Below are 22,176 nucleotides of genomic sequence, written 5' to 3' on the forward strand. Positions count from 1 at the left end.
GTCCATCACCCACAGCACAACATCTACCCACCAATCACCTACCCTTTGCCCACAGATTATCCTCTGCCCACTACCCACTGCTGCCTGAATGTCCATTGTCAGGGAACCTGCATATTTGGTTATATGTGGCTGCCACCATTTTGGGGAGTCCAGGGCCAAGGGGTCTGCAGGTTTACTGCTGCCACTGCCAGTCTGAGGACACTGACCAGAGTCTGGAGATATATTATTGGGGTACCTGCAGGTCTGGTTGTACCTGAAGTCTTTCTAATGGGTTTGCTAGTGGCCACCATTTGGCTGCCTCTTTGCAGGTCTGCTCCTTTGTGTGAGTGCATTCCTTTTGGCCTTTCTGCAAGTTCAAAGGGTATTGAGATCTTGAGACTGCAGCAAGAAGAGACTGGGGTACCTGAAGCTAGATCCATCAGACTGCAGCTGGGACTGCATGGGTCAGTCTGGGCCTGGCAAGTCCGTGGAAAGACAGAGACTAGGGGTAGTTCCCCCAGGGGAGCAGAGGTTGGAGAAACTGAAGAAAACTGGGACCTCTCCAACTCAATGAGTCCTGAAGTGTGCAGGAATGAAAGGGGCCAGCTACGATGGGTGGGAAGACTGGAAGAGGGTGTGAGGGCATCTTGTTATTGGTTCACCCAGGCAATTGGTCCAATACCCACCAACTGGAGCTACCATCAAACTTCAGAAACCCTACCTAAAAGTGTAGAAGGGAAGCTGAGAAATTTTTGAAAGTCAGTGGAAGCAATTATTCAATTTTCCATTGAGACTTTTCTTTTTTTCCCTCTCTCTCACATCTCTACTCTCTTTGAATCCAAATACTTTTCATGCATCAATTTATTGAGGAATGGATGTCTGAATACTATATTACAGTCTTGTACATTCTAATATTTCTACTTTTTAAAAAATCTGAATTTTTTTTCTTATTTATCTGTCATTCTGGGTTCTTTTTCTCACTTCTCTCACGCTAATAGCCAACCTCTACTAATTCCTCCTTTGCTCGTACTATAAGTTTTTACATTTATCTTCTCTCCTTCTCCCTCACAAACATCACATCCTACACTACTTCTGTTCCCTCTTTGTCCATCATTTGAAACAGTAATTCCTTTTAGCAAACTTACTGTTTATATTGTAGACCATAACTGAACACATCATTTCTGTTTATTGTACAAAACTATAGATGCCTTAATAGGAGGTATTTGGTGTAAGGTTCTATATTGTTTGCCCTGGGTGCAGTTAACACTGGTCTCCCCTTTAAAGGTTAGGTACTGGAATCCTTCAGGGACACTATAAGACTACAGGGTAGAAACTATACTGCCTCAGATCCATACCATTAGATAGAAATACACACAAATAACATGAAAAAATAAGGGAACAAAGCACCTCAAACAAACTAAAATGTTCCAACAAAAGAATCTGTAGACAATACAGTAGAAGAAATGTCAGTGAAGAAGTTTTGGGGGTAAATAGTTATGCTGATTTTTGAAATAAATAATGATATCAGAGAAAATAAAGGAAGTTAAAGATCATTTCAATAAAGAGGCAGAGATTATAAAATGGAATCAAGCAGAAATCCTTGAAATGAAGGAAACAATAAGCCAAATTAAAAATTCAATGAAAGTATCACCAACAGATTAGACCACTCAGAAGACAGAATCTCAGGCAATGAAGAAGAAATATACACAATTGAAAATAAAGTTGACCACACAGAGAAGATGGTAAGAAACCATGAAAAGAGCTTTCAGGAAATATGGAATAACATGAAAAGACCAAATTTAGGATTTATTGGAATAAACAAAGGCATGGAGATAAAACCAAAGGAGTGCACAATCTCTTCAATGATATAATATCAGAAAATTTCCCAAATCTAAATATGAAATGGAAAATCAACTACAAGAGACTTACAGAACACTAACTGTACAAAATTACAGCAAACCAACAAGAAGGCATATTATAATGAGAATGATTAACATACAGAATAAGGATAGAATTTTAAAGCCTGTGAGAGAAAAAAATCAAATTATATATAGGGAGAAAACCAATTCAGATCTTAGATGAGTTCTCAACCCAGACCCTCAATACCAGGAGGTCCTGGAATAACATATATCAAGTCCTGAAAGAAGATGGATGCCAACCAAGAATTGTATATCCAGCAAACCTAAGTTTCATATTTGATGATGAAATAAAAACCTTCCATGATAAACAAAAGTTAAAAGAATTCACATCTAGAAAGCCTGCCCTACAGAATATTCTCAGCAAAATATTCCATGAGGAGGAAATGAAAAGAATAAAAAAAAAAAAACAGTGAAAACCAGCAAAGGGAGGAACTACACTAAAGGAAAAGTCAAGCAAAGGAGCAACTAAGTCAAGTTAAAAGCCAAATATAAACCAAAATGACCGGGAATACAAATCATATCTCAATAATAACCCTGAATGTTAATGACTTAAACTCAGCGATCAAAAGATATAGACTGGCAGTGGATTTTTTAAAAAGACCTAACAATATGATTTCTTCAAGAGACTCACCTCCTAGGAAAGGACATCTATATACTTAAGGTAAAAGGTTGGGGAAAAATATATCATCCACATGGACTGCTTAAACAAGCAGGGGTTTCCAACCTCATATCAGTTAAAGTAGACTTCAAGCCAAAGTTAGTCAGAAGGAATTAAAAAAGGACATTTTATACTACTTCAGGGAATCATACAGCAACAAGACTTAATAATCATAAATACATATGCCCCAAACAATTGAACATCTATGTACATCAAACAAACCCTTCTCAATTTCAAAAATTAAATAGAACACAATAATACTGTGTAACTTTAACACACCTCTCCTGCTACTGGGTAGATCCTCCACACAAAAACTAAACAAAGTAACTATAGAACTAAATAATTCAATCAATAAGTTAGACTCAACAGACTATATATAAAGAGTATTTCATTGAGAAAGTGAATACACTTTCTCCTTAGCAACACACAGATCCTTCTGTAAAATAGAACATATATTATGCCACAAAACAACTCTTAGCAAGCACACACACACACAAACACACACACACACACATACACACACTCACACACACAAAATAGAAATACTACCATGCATTCTATCAGATAACAGAATTAAAATAGAAATCTATGCTAAAATAAAAGAAATAGAAGCTACTCCAACACCCGAAGACTAAATAATATGCTGTTGAATGATGAGTGGATAGCAGAAGAAATCAGAGAGGAAATAAAAAAAATTCTTAGAGGTAAATGAAAATACTGATACAGCATATCAAAATCTCTGGGACATCATGAAGGCAGTTCTAAGAGGAAAATTCATTACATTGAGCTCATATATTAAAAAATAAAATGTCAAGAAATAAACGACCTAACATTCATCTCAAAGCCCTAGAAAAAGAAGAACAAATCAATACCAGAAGCAGAAGACAGGAAATAATTAAAATCAAAGCTGAAATCAAAGAAATTGAAACAAAAAAATTTCAAAACATTGACAAAATGAAAGTGGGTTCTTTGAAAAAAATAGACAAAATTGATAAACCCTTAGTTACACTAATGAAAAGAAAGAGAAAACTCAAATTACCAAAATTTGTGATGAGAAAGGAAATATCATGATGGACACTAATGATATATAGATGATAATTAGAAACTATTTTGAAAATTTATACTCCAATAGAATAGAAAATCTAGAAGACACTGACAAATTTCTAGAGACATATGATCTGTACAATGTGTCAAAATGCATTCTACTGTCATGAATAACTAGAACAAATATAAAAATGAGAAAAAATTAAAAATTCTACAAGGGATACAAAAAAAGACTATAATTTCCCCACTTACTATTGCTTTAACTGCATCCCATAAAACTTCGTATTTCCTATTTTCATTGCCATTAATTTCTAAATAACTCACAATCAACATTTTAATTTTTTCTAACTCAAAGTTTATTCAAAAGTGTACTACTTAATTACCAAACAAATAGTAGTTACTGTTTGATGGATTTTTTGTTTAAATCCTGTAAGGTCAGAGAACATACTCTGTATGTTTTTATTACCTTGAAATATTTTGACAGTTTTTCGACATGTCCTTAATTTTTATAATGTATGCATTTTAAAAAATATGCAGTATGTGGTGATTTAGGTATGTAGTTTTATTTAAATCACTTCAGATATGTTTATCAAACTATTCATTAAACTTTTCTATAGCAGAGATTTTAAAATTCACTGGATCTATGTACTCTCTTAAAAATTACTGACACCCCACCAAACCTTTTGTTTATGAGTTGCAGCTGTCAATATCTACCTTATTAGAAATAAAAATTCAAAAAATTAAAACAGTATGACATATTTTGAAAATAATATGTCTAATGAATACATGTTAGAATAAATAATATAATGAAAGAGTTATATTTTCCTAAAAGGTTAAAGTGAATTATTTTAAACTTTTATCAATCTCTTTAATGTCTGCTTTAATTATGAATCATATCTGATTCTTAAATAAACTTGACAGTTGTTTTGGATGAAGGAGGAAAAATAAAAACTCATAGGAATATGTAGCTCAAAAAGGGAGTATAATTTGATGATATTTTCAATTGTAGATAATCTTTTTTTTATATACCATAAGATAACTTGGACTTTGGTAGTTTTCTAAGAGTTAGTAGCAGTGTGAAATCTAAAACCATATCAATGATTTCAATTGCATTGAAGTCCAATGGTTTCTTTTGTACTTTGGTTCTATTGCATGATTTTATATTATGCCTTGATCATTAGACAATAATTGTTAATATTCAGATCTTCTAAAAGTTGACATATTTCATTATAGAGTATTTTAAATCACATTTATTTATATCATCACAATCTTGCCATAATTGTCTTCAAATGCTGGAAATCTTTTAAGATTCTGGTGGGAGATGCATATTTTCCACTGGCAAAAACACTAACAGGTATTTTCTTTGATGTGATAGACTCATTTGTTTTTTATAAAAAAAAGTGTCACATACTCAAGTATGAACAATACTTTGAAGGCTTTTTTTTTTCAAATAAATGATCCTCCATGTTTTGGTCAGCTCACACTTCAAACAACTGCACATACCATGATATTCTCCAGATCCATTATTTACTGGTGAATGTCATAAAGTCATTCTTCTTAACAGCTGCACAATATTCCATTGTGTATACAACATTTTCTTTATCCATTCATCTGTAAGGGTACATAGGTTGACTGTATAGCTTAGCTATTGTGAATTGAGCTGCTATAAACATTGATGTGCCTCTATCACTGTAGTATGTTGATTTTAAATCCTTTGGATATATACCGAAGAGTGGGATAACTGGGTCAAAAGTGGTTCCATTCCTAGTTTTGTGAGGAATCTCCATACTTCTTTCCTTAGTGATTATACCAATTTGCAGTTCCACCAGCAATATATCAGTGAACTTTTTTACCTCATCCTCACCAACATTTATTGTTACTTTTATTGAAACCCAAGAGATGGATGATGAAATGTAAAGTCACAGGAACTAGAGAAAAAAGAACTGGCAGAAAACTTCCAATACCCAACAATTTAAACAGAATGACTCTCATGGTAATCATTTAAAGTTTACCCTTACAAATTTTATTTCTACTCCATAAGAAGCACAAGAAATCTTGAACTCATTTTTGAAGCCCTTTTTGAGTAGAGTACATGCAGTTTTCTACTTGCCCAGGGCTTGGGTCATTAGTAATGGAATGTGGCTTTTCATTGCCTGCCACAGAGGAATATCCAGAATATCTGGTCATCTCTCTATTTTGCATCTGATTCCTACTTATTAACTTCTAAATTCTTGAAATTTCCTGAGTGATGTATCTTTGTTATTTATGGTGAGGCTTCTGATCACTACCGATATTTTATGCTAATGAGGTGAATCATAGTGATCTCCCAGATCATTTATGATAATGAGATGACTCAGGATGAAATTTGACCATGCCAGGAAAACTAACTATGTGATTAGAAATTTAGGTCATGTGATTTCAGCACAATCTCAAGGTAGATTTCAGAGATTAGAGACTGAGTCATATGACCAATATTTCAATCATGTCTAGGTAATAAACCCCAATAAAATTTCTAGGAACGCTGTGCGCCGTGAGGAGCGGCGGCCGTGGCACCGCCGGGCGGGCATGGGTTGTAATTGGAGCCTGTTCCACAACCCAAGGGCAACCAGTACCATGAGGTTACTAACTGCCCTTCATTTACCTATTTATGCCTCCCCAAAAAAGACACTGCCAACGTTCCCACAAAACTCCGCTGCTATTCCACCAGCAACCACTGGAGGGCCCCAAACATCACTGTGGAGCTCCACAGAGGCCCATCACGCACACTCGACAGGTGCCCAGCAAGCTTATTGACCGTAGCACCATCGCTTCTTGGGTAACACCTCAGTTTGATACAACTGTAGAAAGTTGGTTCCCAGTCCACCGGAAACATCATCACCAAGACCAGGCAAGACATTCAAGCCGAAAATCTACCTGCAAGTTTCCGTGTCTAACATTTGAGAGTCCACAGTTATCTTCCAGTTCAGAGACCCTGGGGATCCCCGAAGTAACAGGGTGCCCCAATCAATCAGAAAAGGACATTTCTAGAAAGCCTTAATTCCAGTGCTCAGTCCCCAAAGCTGTGGGGAACTATCAGTACATGCACTTCACAGCTTTCCTTACGTGTTTATTCCACCTGATATTCAGACCCCAGAGTCATCTTCTTTGAAGGAGGACTCCATTTCCCCAGATCAGAGGGAAAACAGCCTTGAAAGCTGTGTCCTTCACACTAGTACTCCTACTAGCCCAGAACCTGGACCTATTCTGGTTAAAGACACCCCTGAGGAGAAGTATGGGATAAAGGTCACATGAAGGAGACGAAGACACCTGTTGGCTTACCTCAGGGAAAGAGGGAAGCTGAGCAGAAGCCAGTTCCTTGTGAAAAGCTGACTGGATTTGTTGGACATCATTCTCTCTCATCAGCAGTCTCAAAAATTGCTAATTTTTGTAACATTGATGAAGTCATTTTTCTGACTCTAAGAGACTTTATTGAAAGAATAAAATAAAAATAGTACCAACAGGAAAAACATTTTAACTAGAGCCCTAGAGTTGCAAGGGAATTCAGTTTCCAGATTGGCTTTTAATATTTCATAAATAGGGGGCTAGAGTTGTAGCTCAGTGGTACTGTGCTTGCCTGGCATGTGTGAGCCACTAGGTTCGATTCTCAGCACCTCATAAATAAATAGATAAAATAAAGTTCCATCAACAACTAAAAAAAAAAAAAAAAATTTCTAGACATCAGAGTGCTGTTGAGCTTTCTTGGTTGGTAATACTCTTTGGATATGGTAATACTTTGATAATAGAAGGGTGGTGGCATGTCCCCAAAGACTAGTGTTAGCTTTACAGTTGGTGCCTTTCAGAATTCTCCTGATGTATCTATTTAGCTAGTTCTAATTTTATTTCTTTTACCATATTAAAACTGCAATTTTATTTATAATGATTTTCTTAGTTTTAAAAATTGGTTTAGTGGGTTGTTAAACCTGGGGGTAATGTGGGAAGCCCAAATTTGAAGTTAGCTGGTTGAAATGAATGGGGCCATTGAGGCCCTGGAGCTTGTGATGTGCCATTTTCTTAAAATGAAATAATATCTAGTGATAAAATGAACAATTATATTCATTATAAACACATAAAGATGTCTCTTTGGGACATAAAGTTGACTTAAAATAGTTATGAGATAGCAGGAATTGTAAAATTTCATTATAGGAAGTTCCAATCGTAGAGAACTGTACAGAACAATTTTACAGATACAAATATATCTAGTAATTCAAGTAAAAATAGCATATTTTCAATATGAAATTCAAGAGAATAGTCACACATCTTAGAGAAGGTTACAGAGAGATTTCAACAGTCACAGGAGTATTCTTTAAGCTAAGAGATAGTTTGATTGACTTTCATGAATTATTCTTTTCATACCTTAATCTATAAATATTTGTATATACTAGTTATTTAATAAGGAGAAAATGAAGAAAGGGTACTTAAGATCCCTAGGCTAGTTGTTCATGCTTTATTAACAGAGTCATGACAATGTTATTTATGCAGGACATATTCAAAGATTTATCTTCTCAGTAATGTGTTAAATTAGAACTGTGACATTAGAAACATAGACTAATGCATTGCCATTTCTCCTCTCATTTAGAATTGGGACTCTATCAGAAGATAAATTAATTCTGTGATCTCTCTTTAGACTCATGCTAGGTAACTTTTACCAACACATTGTCAGTCACCATCTCCAATGTAGATTCATGATTATGCCATTTCCTCTTGCCACTGCAATAATAGCAGAGAGCAAGACAACAGGAATGTTAATGCTTAGATGAATCTAATGGAAGAAAATTTACTGCTTTTACTTCTTAGTAACTTGGATTGACTGGCAATTAGCCACCTTTTTATACCACTATAGTGATGAAAACAAAACCCTGCATTTTAAAAGACTGCTTTCCCTGTTTGTACATGAAGTAGAGGTATACCATTTGTGTAATCACTCAGAGAAACAAGATGTATCCCATTCGTTTACAATAAAAATAAATTTAAAAAAAGACTGTTTTCCTACTTTTTCTTTACTTTTTCCAATTATCAGAATAAAATATGTTTACTTCCAGAATTTTAGAAAATACACAATATACAAGGAATCAGAAGAAAACTCCTTGAGTAGCAATTGCAAAATTTTGGAGTGGTACTTTTAGTTTCCTCCTGGTAAAAAAATTGCCATATTGGAAATACATTTTCTGTTGTTGTTGTTTTTTTTTTTTTTTTCCCATTTAGACTTCACACATGCCACTAATTATTCTTCAAATACATGATCTTTAATCTCTGTATAACATTTCCAATGTGAATGATTTACAATTAACTTAATAACTAACCTACTAATGGACATCAAATTGAATCCAAAGTTTTAATATTTTTTAAGAAATGCATATGGATTTTTCTTTTGAACAATAATCTCGGACAGTGTATTGATTGTTTTCTTTGTGTGTCAGAACAAAACATTAAGGAGTATTCCTATCTTTTATCTATCTTACTTCTGAAAGGAAAGTCTAGCTCTGTTCCCTCCATGTATTTCTTTATTTCTCTTGATTTATTTCCCTCTTCCGAAAGGCCTACCTTGCCAGATTCATTCTTTTTTATTTAATTGGTGCAGAATTGGGGACCATGGAAGAAATGTAGAGTATCATGATAGCCCTTGCACAGTATAGTGAAAAAAGATTTTTATGGAGTATTGAAGAAAGTAACTTAACCTATCACAATACATGAACAGAGTAAAAGGAGAAAATTTTAAGAAATATTCATCTATCCCAAATTAAGTAATTGCATAACAATGTTATACAAATAAATTTTTGTTTCAAAATTATTTCTTGTTTGCAGATTTGATGGTGTTTTTGTTGTGGTATTATGCTAACACTGGCACACAGGGGTCATAGTTTTAAAAATTATGCACTGATAAGGAAAGAGCACTGTCTAAATTACTTTCTTGAAAGATTAGACCAATATGCTTTTTATTACACTGATAGAAGAATGCCTATATCATTGAATTCATACACAATGGAATATTAACATTTTGTAAAAATGTTTGTCAACTTGATGGGTAGAAAATCATATCAGGTTTTCTATTTTGTGTTTCTTCATTATTGATGTTGGATATTCTCCATAGTTTACTTCATTGCAACATTAATCATGATCATTGCTGATTCACTGGGTGTGAAGGTCTTTCTTTAATTCATATGAATCTCCATTTATTAAGAATAAACGGTTAGCTCTCTGTATCTGAGTTTTCTACCTATGGATTCAATCCCCTGGAGACTGATAATATTCATTTAAAAATGTGTCTGTGTGGGTTGAACCTGCACAGACCATTCTCATCATCATAATTTCCTAAGCAATACACAGCACAATGTTTATTTACATTGTATTATGTTTTATAAGTAATCTGAAGATGATATAAAGTATATATATATATATATATATATATATACTTTATATGCAAATACCACACTATTTTTATAAGGAACTTGAGCATCTGCAGATTTTCCCATCCATGGAGTTTCCTGGAATCACTTCCCCCTTGGATACAGGGAACTATGATGCTGAAGTTCATATTTGTTGCTGTTATCTTCCTCACCATTGTCATGATTTTAATTGTACTAACTAGTTTGAAATATGGATGATAAAATATTATTGACTTTTTTCATTATAATTTATCATTACATTCTCAGAAATTCATTGTTAAGTTCAACAAATATTCACTTATAGGTTTTAATGTTTATCACTTGGTTGATTTGTTTAGTCCACTTAAAAACTACTTGTGGATGAGGAATGAAGAGTTTAATTTTATTTAAGAGGATAGTCAATTGTTACAATACAGCATATTTAAAAATGAAACATTTTTAGTGTTATTAGTGATATTACTTTTATTATTTATATTCCTAATATACTTATGTCATAAATTTTAAATCTACCATAGGTTTTTTGAATATGCTAAATTTAACTTTTTATTTTAATATATAAGAAAGTATATAATTAATCATCCTTTTTAAAAAATGTCTTTGCAATTTTTACTTTTCTTCATAACCATAGAATCAGTTTCCAAAGATGTTTTTTAAAACATTGGAATTAGATTCAATTTCTAAATTAATTTGGGAAGTATGCTCTTTGCATGCATGTATTACATATTTTAAATATATCAATAAATGTTTGGAATTTACTCATTTTATGGTGTATCTTTAGTGTTAATGGACACTGTGATGGGGAACTCCTAATGATGAACCGATGAATGTCTGTATTCCAAACCCCTGTGATAAATGTCTTGTATCCATAAGGTGATAGAAGACAGAATAAATAGTCTTTGCTGATGATATCAGAAAAATAAATCATTCTGTAGACTGAATACATAAACAGGTAGCAATGAAGCTCAAATAGACATGTTTAAAGCTTCTGCAGGTCAAATCCATAGAAATAATTTTATAATAACTCAGCTAATTATTGTTTATTGAAAATTAATACTCTAATTTTGGAAGTTTTTTGTCACAAGATACTTGAAGCCTTTTATTTATGATGATGTTTCTTTCACATGGTAAGGATTCTTTTCATATATCTGGGTTTGAATTGATTTTAAATGAAAAAATACATAGGTTATCTTTTTTTCATGCATAGAAAATCAGTACTCTGCTACTGTGTTATCTATTCTGTTTCATATCACTGCTTCATTCTATACAAACTATTTTTTGTTGTTGTTCTGGAAAGAAACTAAATCAATAAAAAAGGGAAAGATAATCACTCACAGAGTATATTCCACTTTATCTTTTGGATAGAATGATATTATCACAATGTCTGGGGATAATTTTAACCTTTCTTCATAGAATGAAATGTTAAAAAGGTAGCCTCCAATTGAAATGTTTCTGATTACAATGTGCATGTTTCTATGTAATTTTGGTATCTTCCATTATTTCTGTAAGTATACTTGAAAAACAATTTCTTGAAGTTTTCATTTCTTTTGAGTTGCTCAATTGATTTTTATAGATTCTTCAGTATCAGAAAGATAAAATTTCCAAACAACTGCCTGTCTTTCTGGGTTCATTGAAATTATTTTACTGAAAGTGCCAGGATATCTGATTATGACTCTGTGTTAATTATTTGTTCCCAAGGTTCTCATGAATATAAAACTTTAGGTGCCTTATTATAATTATTGAAAGAAATAACTTAAAATATATTATGCTCTTGAGTCACACAAAACATTGCTGGTATACATTACTGATAAAATTGAGGAAATTAGTTTTGGTCAAAGTACTAGAACAGAGCTTAAGCTGATTATTCTTTGTTACTTTTCTAATTATTAAGCTGTTTTTAATGCAAAAATCAATATCAGTATGTACATTTACCTTTCATTTTTTTCCTCTCTTACAAAATTTTTGAGAAAGTTATTTTTATCCAGAGAATAATAATAAGACCTAGTGATGATACAATGATTTAATGTTCATAACTTTCCTTTCACAAGAAGATGAGAGGTAGTTCTTTGAGATTGGTGGAGCAAGGTGTTACATTTGTGGGGGGAAGGGCACAAATGAAGAAAACACTAGCAAGTTAAGTGACTTCAATCAAATGTGATTTTCCTTTTCTGCTCAAGGAATTTAAAAAAGAGTCTATGGAGTAAGAGTTAGACTTGGGGTGAAATAGAAGTGCTAGGAAGAGGTCATGCCAGGAGCAAACTCTAGGATACAATTGTAAGAATTGCTAATTTAAAATAAATGGAACTTTCTCAGTGTTATTGTAGAAGAAATAATACCTCGGATCATCACTTTTTCATTTCTTGTTTATAATTTGAGTTTCAATATTTTTCACTAATCTTAATGCTCAAAAAAGCATATTGGTTTAATGAATGTTTTCTTTAAATCAATTTGCATTTTATGGAAATCTATAAATGATTGACTAGTAAATAAGAAAATAATTATGCCCAATTATTCAATTTATAACTGATATATAGCATATAAAAATAAAAACAAAAAATAAAAAGAATAACATTAAAATAACATTTCCACCATTATGAGCATGAAACTTTTAAGTTTTTCATGCTTACCTCATCTACACTTAAGAATGTATTTCAGAGAAGATTGACGTGACAAAAACTATCCCTAGTCTTATTTGTCTTTCCCCAAAACTGTTATTAAAAATTTGATATCTGTATAATGATTTTATATTTTTACTTAAATTGTGTCAATATTTTGCACATATTTTGTTATTAGTGTTTTTTTCTTTTTTTTAATTGAATCTTATCAGTACATATTATGTGACAGGCATCATTAGCAATAAATGAGTAAGTACGAATTCCAACTCTCATTTTACTTAAATTCTAGCAGGATGAGAAAAGAGTAAAAAAAAAAAAAACAAATTGACATATAATATAGCAAAGAGTGATTAAATCTATGATAGAAAGACAAAGCATAATTAATGATTAGAATGCATCAAGTATGAGATATTGTTAATATAAATACTATTATACTCTACTTGTGTGAGCTCCACTAATTAAATTATAAATATAAGTGAGATCATGTGGCTTTTATCTTTATGTACTAATCTTATTCAATTCAACATAGTACCCACCACGTTCATCCATTTTCGTCAAAAGTGACAAAATTTTCTGTCTTTTTAAGGCTAATATTCAAATGTGTATGTATAATAAACTCTCTTTATAAATGGACATTGAGATGAATTCCATATTATAGACATTGTGAATAACACAGGAATCATTGGAGGAGTGTAGAATCTCTTTGACATAATAATTTCATTTTTTATTACTATACACCTATAATGATATTACTAAATTTTATTGGTAGTTTAATTTTAATTTTTTGAGTAACCTACAGACTATCATACATGACTATCCATGTTATTTAAGGGTTCTTTTTTCTCTACATCTTTACCAACTGACCTGTTATCTTTCATTTTTTGTGAGGGAAATTCATTGTAGTTTAATTTGTGTTTCTCGATGATTAGTGATTTTGAGTTTTTTCATATATTTATTGGTCATTTACATGTCTTTTGAGAAATGACTATTCAGATTCTTTACCAATTTTGTAATTGGTAATTTTTTTCTTACTACTGAGTTGTTTTGAGTCCTTAACAATTATTTATAAAACAAAATGTGGTTTACAAATATTTTCTCTCATTGTTTCTTTGAATGTTCAGAATTGTCTTTTATTTCACTTTGATGGAATATCACTTATCTTTTTTTACTTTTGATGCCTGTGATTTGGGGTTTATAGTAAAAAATTCATTGCCCAAAATGATGTAATGGAGCTTTGCCCTTATGTTCTCTTCTAATGTCTTTTTCAGATCTTATGTTGTCTTCCATCCATTTCAAGTCAATTTCAGTACGTAGTGTGAGATGAGGGCCTAATATCATTCTTCTATATATGGATATCTAGTTGTCCCAACACAGTTCATTGAATATCTTGGAATCTGTATTGAAAATCAATGGAATGTAGATGCATGATTTTATTTCTGGGATCATCATTTTGTTTGTGTTTCAGTGTTCATACTATGTTTTTGTGATTATCTTTGTAGTGTATTTCAAATCAAGCAGTGTGATATCTCAGTTTTTTGCTCAGATTGCTTCGACTCTTCAGGGTTTTTTGCTTGTACCATTGTTTTTTTCTATTTCTGTGAATAATTTCATTAAAATTTTGATAGTAGATGACCTTAGGTAGTGTCTTAAGTCTGTTCTGTGTGTTTATAACTCAATACCATAGATTGATTAATACATAAAGAATAAAAATTTGTTTTCACTGAGTTCTAAAGACTGAGAAGTCCCAGACTGAGGGGTCAACATTTGTCAAGGGCTTTCTTGCTGCATCATCTCATGGCAGAAAGCAAAAAGGTAAAGTAAGAGAATAAAGGGGGCCAAACTTACCTTTTCATAAGGAAACTACTGTGATAACCATATCAATCCCTTACTAAAGGCAGAGCTCTCATGGCCCAATTATATTAGGCTCCACTTTCCAACACTATTGGGGATTAATTTCCAACACATTTGGGGGGAACACATTCAAACTATAGCTGAAAGTATGAAACATTTTAACAATATTAATTTTTCCAATCTGTGAACATGGGCTGTATTTCCATTTACATGTGTCTTCCTAAATTGTATTCATCAACATTTTATAGTTTTCAGCATATAGGTAGGTACTTTATGCAAAAGTATTTCATTTCTTTTGTAGTTATTGTAAATGAAATTCTTTTCTTGATTTTTTTAGTAGTGTTTTGATAGGGAATAGAAATAATACTACTTTTTGTATGTTTATTTTGTATGCTGAAACTTTATTATTTTTTTTCTTATTAATTTAACAGTATTTAAAATGACGTAGTTAGGATATTTTTTTCTATACAAGATCATGTCATCTGCAAACAGGGATAATTTAACTTCTGCCTTTCCAATGTGGATGCCTTTTACATCTTTCTACTGCTTAATTGCTGTAGCTAGGATTTATAGTTCTGTGTTGAACAGAAATGGTAAAAGTAGAATCCTTGTCTTTTGTAAATTCTTGGATGAAATGGTTCCAATTTGTCATCATCAAGTATGTTGTTAGCTTCAAGTTTGTTATATCTGGACTTTATTGAGAAATATTCCTCTGTACCTAATTTATTGATGGTTTTATCAAAAAAGAAATTTTGTCAAATATTCTTACTCTGCCTATTAGGATAATCATATGGTTTTTGTTATTCATTCTGTTAGTGTGCTGTATCACAATTTTAGATTTTTATATGTGGAAATATACCTGCATCCTCAGGAAATCCCACTTATCATGGTGAATGACCCTTTAATTGTGCTGTTAATTTTGTTTGCTAGAATATTCTGAGGATTACTGCATCTGTATCAGTGTATTTGGAATCCTTTACTCTTTTTCAACAATGGTTTGAGAAGGATTAGAAATAGTTCTTTAAGAGTATGATAGAAGTTAGCAGAGAATGATCAGGCTCTAGGACTTTCTTTAGCAGGTAACATTTTATTACATATTCAATATCTTTAGACATTGCTGATCTATTAAGATTTTCTGTTTCCTTGTGATTTCATTTTAGTAGGTTGTATGTGTCTAGAAATTTATCCATATCTTCTTGGTTGTACATTTGTTGGCTTATAATTGTTCAAAATACTGTCTTATGATCCTTTGTCTTTTGTGATGTCAGATGTAATGTTTCCTCCTTCATTTATGATTTTATTTATTTGAGTCTTCTTCAATAAAGTTTATTGAATTTTTCCCTTAAAATAATTCTTAATTTTAATTAGTTATTTTATTAGTTATTTTACTTATCTCTATTTCATTCATTTCTGCTCTGATCTTTATTATTTATTTCATTCTGCTAATTTTGAACTTTTCTTATTAAGTTCCTTTATATGTAAACTTATGTGTTTGCTTGAGATCTTCTTTTTTTGATGTACATGTTTCTTGTCATAAACTTTCTTTAGAACTGCTTGTTTTGCATTCTATAAGTTTGAGTATGTGTCCATTTTCATTTGTCTCAAGATATTTTTAAATTTTGCTTTAAATTTCTTCATTAAGCTATGGGTTATACTTTGTTATGTATGGATGTATTTATTTAGTGTGTGTTTATTAAACCAAGACAATATCTATGGAGTTCCATTACTTTTGTTTTCAAAAATATTCTCTGATACCAAATCTTTGCTGTTTCTATAGTGAATTTCTTCTCCAAATCTCTTAGAACATTTCAATTTTTTAAATTTTGTCCCTTCATTTGTTCAATATTTTACATAAATTAAACAAAATAGGGTATATCAAATTTAATAATAATTTACCATAAAGTAATTTTTTGTTTCTTGCTTAAGAAATACCACTTAATCCATTACACAGATTTAACTTGGACAAGAGTATTTCTTATAAGTCTTTATTCTCTCAGGACTTTATTTTTGTTTATAGTATACTCAGATACCTAATATAATTTTCTATGTGGTAGTCAGAATGTATCATTAACATTTATTATATAATTTGATTATAAATTTAGTTATATTAGCATTAATCTGTTTGACATATAATTTTCTATTGATGGAGTGTCACCTGTGTTAATACTATTTTTTTATTTATTATTATATTTTAACTAGGCAAAATTTTTTATAACATGCATATATTGTTGGGACTAATGACATGTTAACTAACTCAGGCTGGCTCCTTACTCCCTGACAGGTGAGCAAGATCAAGCCCTCAAAGGTGGTTTCAAAGGTTAATGATGATAAATCAGACCACCCTCAGAGATTGGTTAACAATAGTTCCAAGAACGTGATCAGCTCGTGCTTGCCACATAGTCCCTATGGGACTCTCACCTGGGTGAACCCCCCCCCTCCATGTCTTACTGACCTTTAAGCTGATTGGTTCCCGCCTAGCCTCCACCCTACATAAAAGCTGTGTGACTTCCTCAATAAACTAGTTCCTGCTGTGACTGGTCTCCCTGACCGGCTGATTGTCCTCCGCCCGGAGGGCTGGGTGCAGGCGGTCAATCGGCCCTATCTATCCCTGTCTGGCCTTGTTGGGGAGTGTTCCCTTCCCTTGTCCCTGGTGGGGAAGAGCAAGGGGGCTTAAGACCCCGACATATATAAATCATTAACACAAGAGTATAAACAAGTCAAATGATGAAGTTTTGAAATTTTACTTTTAAACATTATTTTATGGGACAGTTACCCATTTTTACATATTATCCATACTTCTTAGGATTTCTCTATAACACTCCCTCATTATCTCAAATGTTTATGTTATTAAATGTAGAATTTGCTGGGAGTTGTTATTGTTGTTCATATTTTAAAGCGTTTAGAATTGTGCTGAATGAAATACTATTGTAGGTTATCCAAGTGAAATGTTAACAAAACCATAGCCTTTTGTAGTGATTAAGAAAACAGACGCTGGAACTAGAATACCTGTGTTCAAATCTTAACTTTGCTACTTACTAGCTCTTGTAACTTGGGGAAAAGGTTTTAGTTACTTAACTATTATTTATGCCTCAGTTTTCTCATCTATCTTCAAATGGGGCCTATAATAAGATCTGCCTCACAGAGGTACTTGGAAGGATAAGTGTGTGAATATATGTAAACAAGTAGAGACTATACTCTACTTGTTTACATATATTAACACACTAATATATGTAACACATAGATTATCAATGCAAACATGTTTCATTTTTTCATGACTCTAGGAAATATAAATATAAATTCTCTTTTCAATGTAATGTTAAGATGTTTGAGAAGTAAAAAAAAATCTGCTTTAAAAGATTGTGAATGATGGATATAAGAATTATGAAAATCTACTGAAAATATTGAAAGATTATTTGAAACTATTGGAGTATTTAATCCCACTGTTTTTGATGCCTATTATAGTCTGAATTAAGTGACTTTTATTCATGGTATCTTTGATTTTAACCCTCTACATAATAATTTAATCAGTACTGTGTTGATTTTTCCCTTAAAATGTGTCTTTAAACTTTTGCTTCATTTATCACCTTCCATATTCTCTAGGCCCTTATTATATTTTGCACATTCTTTACTCCATTCACTGCTTTCCTAAGAATATGTATATGAATGCAGGACCAGTGAAACTCCACATCATATACAATCACAAGAATGAGATTGTAATTAGAATAAGTTATAAATCCTATGTATGTGTAATATGTCAAAAGGCACTCTACTGTCAGGTATATCTAAAATAAAAATAAAAAGAGAGTACTTGAAATTCCATGTATCAGTGTTTTTGATCATTATATTATACCTAGGATGATTTTCTCTCACTTTTCCTCCACCATTCAAGTGTACTGTGCTACATAAACTGCTCATCCAGGATAATTTAACTTGTCTTTTATGATTTAGTGTGTATTTAATTCCCTGTCAACTTTTCCCTTCCTTTGTCATAATTATTCAATTCCTTTTCTGTGCTCAGTGAAACTACTCACACTATATATTGAATAAATACATATATCATTTTCCAACAGGGATCCAGAATCACAAATCACTTACAATGTAGGTTACTTGAGAGTTACCTGGACTTAATATTTTAATCATTCATCTATGGCATACATGTCTGACTCAAAACAATTAGTGTGGATTCCCTTTAAAGTATTTGACTATTTAACATATCAGTTGCTAAGTCTAAACCCCAATCCAGGCTTTTATCTCATGATAAAAGTTAAACCTGTAATTTTATCAAACTACGAATTTGGTAACATTTTCTTCTTTAAGCAGATAAAGTCTTTGCCTTATTATTATTACCATTATTAGTTTTACTCCAAGTTTTCATATTTCCTTGAGAAGTCAATGTCCTTTGAATATTTTCAAACTATTAAATTATGTACTCCTGAATTGCAAGAAGATCTCAATTCACATTTTCTCACATAATGCCCTATCTCAATTCCCCTGTTTAAGTTTTTGAATATTGCTAAAAATAATACCAAATTTATTAGACATCTGCTGAAGTAGCTCAACCATGTAAGCAAACATGCAACTGATTCACAAGCTTCTTCATTTTGGAGACACACCTTGTTAAAAACTGATTTACTTGACATTTTGGGACCCAAATCTGGTTTACTGTGATAATTCTAATTTTAAACTGAATCCTAGCAATAGAGATAGCAGTTGCCTCTGAGAACTCATCATTGAAAAGAGCACTTTAATAAGTGAGGGTTTCTGTATCACCTGCTCCCACTATGTTCACACCCAGTCAGTGCTAAACACTCCCCTTTCCAAGATGTGTTTATTTGGAGAAGGAAGAGATTCTTTTTTAAATAAGAAAATGCAAAATTTCTTGCAGTGAGCAAGCAAATGAAATTATAAGTGTCTTCATCTAGAAAGTCATTTCACCTTGAATTATCACCTCTTCTTTAATAATAACTCTTATTTTAAAAATTTTCTATTATTTCTTCTAGCCAGCAGTGTTGTTTAAATATTACCTGGGTAAGCTCTTAATAGTTCACTTTTCTTCTTCTCAGGCTATCTTTATATGACCATTTAAATTACTTTTACAATAGCATATTTAGTAGTCTGAGAAAGGTGGTATAAAAGCATGCTTTTTTTGTTTACAAAAGTTCTTAAATTCATGAATGAACAAGGAAACAGTTAAAGGTGGGTATTGGGAGTTAGCTTTGTTTCTTTAGAACTGTTGAAGGACATGACTTAAGTTGTGACCAAAATGTTCTTTCTAATGCTGACAGATACATTCAAGACAGTGAGAGATAATTCACAGGCTTCCTAGGCAGGAGCAAATTCTTTTTCTGCTAAACATTTCATTAGCTTGGACCACACTGAAGAAAGTTTTTGAGCAGGCAAATTTCCAAGAGATAAAAAGAAGAAAACAGATTGAGGTGGACATTCTCATAGTCTAATATTTCCAAACTTGGCAAGAAGGAAATGTAATACTCTATCAGGAAGTACTGAATGAGGCAGTGACAAGAGAGTGTCACCAACTGATGTTCCTCTAAGCTGAAATATAAAGCCACAATGTGAATGGAGTGTAGTCAAACCCGTTAAATGAGATAATGCAAATCTTTCTGTTCAGGTTGGCTCCTAGTCTGCCTTCAAAACATGAGCAATCTCAAGGCTAGTCATCAAAGAAAAAGCAGATTTACTAATCTTGTCTTTAAAATAGTAGACTCCTCCAGAAATTTCATCAGAAGTTCTATCTTAGTGAGGCATAATTTGTTCCCATATCTCATTTTCTTGGTAACATTGGGCAATGATATTAGCTTTGTGTATATAAATGACCCACCAAAGCAAAACATTTGGAATGGTATCCTACTGAGATCCCAAGAATTCTCATTCTCTGCCTCTGTTTTAATTTCTCCCTTAATATTCTAGTTCTATATATGTAGGCCTTGTAGTTTGTATCTCTTTGGTTTATTCATTCATTGATTTTTGGAAAGTTCCAATGGGTAACAATAATACTAGGTAGTCTATAAACCTAATCATTTTTAAAAGGTGGGAAGGGTGACAAAAAGCTGTCTTCTATTTCTATTTTAAATCAATGCAGATTAAGTGAGAGGAAAGTACAGCACTCAGAGTAATTTCTGCATAAAATCTGCTCTGACTGTCTGTTCTTTCATAGACCATATGTGCCGGGGCATTTTATGCCTTCTAAACATGCCTTTGTCCCTGCATTTTTTGTTAGCAACTTACTAGGAAGGTGCCACTGAGAAAATAATCGCCAATGCAATGCAACAAAATAATCACCAATGCAAATCTTTAAATTGTTTAGGGGACGGCCTTCTCAGGGCAGAGAGAATAAAGGAAACATGAAAAGCCTAGGCTGGACAATTTTTTCACAGGGAAGAGACATAATGTGATTGACTCTCTTGCCTGCTATGCTCACCATTGGGAAATACCCTGAAAACTTCCTACCACCAGATTGTAACAGATGAGATCTATGTTTTTTCTCTTTTAAGTATAGATTTCAAACTTTATTTAGCATCTGCTGCTCATCTTTCCTGTTTCTGTACTACTGTTTAAAGATTATAAACATAATTTTAAAGGCAGTGGCTATTTACCTCTCTGTGGAGGTTGAAATCCAGCAGTCCTAAGACTGATGGGGTTTATCACAGTATTTTCCATTTCTTAGAAAGTCATTGCCCTATTAGACCACAGACTATTATTCTAAGTCCAATTTATGAGAGTGTTACTATGTACAATTTATAGTATTCTGCTGTGCATTAAATAATACTTCTTAATATTACTGATAAATTGCTTAAATATCTTTGCACATTATATGGTCTCACTATGGAACCACCCACTTACAAATAGCAGTTCAAATTTATATGTGGTTGCATAGAAAGTGAATAATGCAGCATCTCAATATACAGTTTTAACTGGAATCTGATTTTTCCTTTTCTAAGAGTTCATTATTCACACACATTGTTTGGTAGTATTTTTTTTCTTCTTTATTGTCTTTTTCCCCTTAAAGAGATCATTTATTGTGACATAAACACTTACCACTTGCTTTTAATCTTAAAAAGTGTATGGCTTGGAGAGTCTAGTGAACTCTAAAACATTATATCAAATGAGGTAAAGTGGATTCTTTTTAACAAAATACACATAGTCTGATTTTCATAATTACCCTTTTAAGAAGGATGAAGTAATTAAAAATAGATTAAGTATGGCTTAACTATTATTGACCTGACTCTTAAATTTTTTCTGCCTCTTTCTGATAAATTTTATATATAGACAATAATATATGTAGAAGGGAAAAAAATTATCACCACTGAAAAAGGTGTCTTTAGTTTTAAAAGTAAACAGTAGGAGTTGCAGATTTACTTCAGTGGTAGAGCATGTGTTTAGCATGTGTGAGGCCCTGGGTTCAATTTCTAGCATAAAGAAAGAAAAAGAAAGAAAAAAAGAAAGAAAGAAAGAAAGAAAGAAAGAAAGAAAGAAAGAAAGAAAGAAAGAGAAAGAAAGAAAGAAGGAAAGAAAGATTGAAATAATTAGTGAAAAACTTTGATCCACTAGAATCAGATTCAATGTACTATTGCTATCTTAAAAACAATGAACTTCTTCTGGGAAATGTTTATATCTTATTTAATGAAAACTTCTTCAGATTTACTTATTTTATATTAATAATTTTCTAGCTA

General features: G+C 32.2%; 1 pseudogene across 1 annotated transcript; it reads left to right on the forward strand.

Moving 5' to 3' along the window:
• Positions 1–6,146: 6,146 nt before the first annotated feature.
• Positions 6,147–7,264, forward strand: LOC306669417 (RAD9, HUS1, RAD1-interacting nuclear orphan protein 1-like; annotated as a pseudogene). The gene has a single exon. The product of its transcript is annotated as an RAD9, HUS1, RAD1-interacting nuclear orphan protein 1-like (transcript).
• Positions 7,265–22,176: the final 14,912 nt, after the last annotated feature.

This window comes from Sciurus vulgaris (assembly GCF_902686455.1).
Source record: "Sciurus vulgaris genome assembly, chromosome: 9".
In the NCBI taxonomy this organism is placed as follows: domain Eukaryota; kingdom Metazoa; phylum Chordata; class Mammalia; order Rodentia; family Sciuridae; genus Sciurus; species Sciurus vulgaris.